Source organism: Oryzias melastigma, linkage group LG20 (genome assembly GCF_002922805.2).
Source record: "Oryzias melastigma strain HK-1 linkage group LG20, ASM292280v2, whole genome shotgun sequence".
NCBI lineage: Eukaryota > Metazoa > Chordata > Actinopteri > Beloniformes > Adrianichthyidae > Oryzias > Oryzias melastigma.
The window spans coordinates 15,951,103-15,953,357 of record NC_050531.1 but is presented as its reverse complement, the minus strand read 5'-3'; the positions used below and the strand labels follow the sequence as shown (position 1 = coordinate 15,953,357).

General features: G+C 34.3%; 1 protein-coding gene across 1 annotated transcript in view; it reads right to left on the bottom strand.

Moving 5' to 3' along the window:
• col11a1a (collagen, type XI, alpha 1a) overlaps positions 1-2,255 on the bottom strand; it is a 101,999-nt gene that overhangs the window by 13,575 nt on the left and 86,169 nt on the right. The gene's annotated exons all lie outside the window — the stretch shown is intronic.

The window sequence follows — 2,255 nt, the reverse complement described above, 5'->3', positions numbered from 1 at the left end:
CGTTTTAGCCTTGACTAAACATATGTTGGCTATGGGTAGTGTATAGCTGTGTTGCTTCTTTCAAGGCTGCACCTTTTCATTCCATTAGATCTACAGCGTTGCATATTTGAGAGGAAAGCTACTTTACAACTCAAATCCTGATAGTCAAAGATGAAATTATGTCTCTAAGGAAAACAGGAATAAACAATGAAAAAGGGTACAGATCTAAATATTTTAGAATCTCTAGGTCCAAAAAATAACATATTTTCTGCACTTTAAGATGCAATTAAAATGGTTAGTTCGTTTTTTAAATTACAGCGCAGGTTGTCATCCAGAACGCCTTATATATGAATTAATTGTGGTTGTAATTACTATCATCGAAACAGTTTTAGAGGTACACGTTTTGTCAAAATATTTGGTTGGGTGTTGATGTGAATACGCTAACATATAGCGATGTCGGAACATGGTTTTGTTATTTAGCGGTAGGCTAACAGTATTCTGAAAACGCTAATATGGCTAATGTATTTTTAAATGGTGCTAACAAGGCTGGAAGTTAGCGTAGATACAGTTACGTTTGTTTTATAAGTATCAGTCTGTTTTTTTCCAGGTTAGCATCAAAGTTAGGAGTTAGGTTTTGTGATTATGCTAATGCAGCTATCGTAGCTAATGCTTTTTACATGGCAAAAGCATCTAATGTGGCTAACGTATAGCTAGGTTAGCTTTTTTTTTTGCCTACGAGGTTTGGGGTTAGCATTGTCAGAGTAATGATTGTTTTAGCAGTATCAGTCTATTTTTTTACATGTTGTGGACGGAGTTATGAGTTATAGGTTTTGTGATTACGCTAATGCAAAAGTTAATGCTTTTTACATAGTAAAAGCCTCTAATGCAGCTAACGTATAGCGAAGTCAGACTATTTTTGTGTATGTGTGTGTGCGTGTTGCCTACGAGGTTTGGATTTAGCATATTTACAGTAATGATTGTTTTAGTGATATCAGTCTATTATTTTACTTGTTGTAGAGGAGGTTGGGAGTTATAAGTATTGTGAATACGCTAACCTGGCTAACGCTAATGCTTCTTGTAAGCCATTTTCTGAGAGATTTAAGTTGCTGAAATATTTAAGTTACATTAGAATTTTATTTTGTTTAGCTGATTTTGTTTCTGTGACACTTGGAATCTGGATTATTGTTTGAATTGGTTTGAGGGTACAACTCTGTTCAATGTCCATTTTATGAGTCGAAAAAGAAGTTGAAACTTTTTGTCAATAAAGATGGGATGGGCAACGACAGAGTGACACGGTTGTTTTACAGTGTGCGGCTACATACTCCATGTGTGTAAACCAGAACTTTGTCTTTGTCATTCTATGAAGAGGTTAAAGAGTTAACTGAACAATGAGAACAAAAGATTAACCCCTACACTTCTAACCTGACTAACATGTCAGGTGTTACAAACAAATTCTGAGGTCAATGTGAGCGGAGTTAATAAAGTTTTAGTGACTTACTGACTTATCTCTGACTCTTTTGTCTTGCTCAATGTACCTTATAGCTTATACAGTATATGACATAAGTTAAAAATAGACCATTCACTAACAGTAGGCCTTAAGATCTTGTAGAGTGGAAAATATGGTATGTCTTTGTATGCATTAGAAAAATCTGTAAATCTTACATTATAAAATGACCTTACTTTGATTTTCCCTTTTTTCTCTGAATGCTTCAAACCCTCAATGTAAATAAAAGAAAGAAAAAAATAGCTCTATTCCATGCCATAATCCTCTGGCTATATGTTTACACTAATCTAAATACAGCTAATATAAATTTTAGAGGTGTATCAGAAAAGCAATTAGCCTTTGTTTAGACATGCATGAATGCTTTTTCTCCAGGGACAGCCTCTGCACTTCTCTGAAATCCTCCAAGTCTTTTGAAGCGTTTCCTTCAAATTCAGGAGAATAGCTGCTCACTTTAATGTGAGCTTTAGATAACATTCCAACTACGTTAGAGCCGCACTACTGATGCCAATGTGTTAGCAGATTAGAGCATTCAGCGCACATATGCCAACCTCATGATACGTATAAAGATGAATTTAAGTATTTACTTTGTAAAAAAAAACATGTATTATGGATCATTTTTGATGTCTGAAATATAAATTTAACTGAATAAATATTTTAAAAATGTATTCTGCTTGAAGTCTGCGTTTTCTGACAGATTCCTGTTGGAGTTGCTCGGTTATAACATAACCACATACATATAAAACATGGTAGGATTAAAGACTGTGTTGTTTTC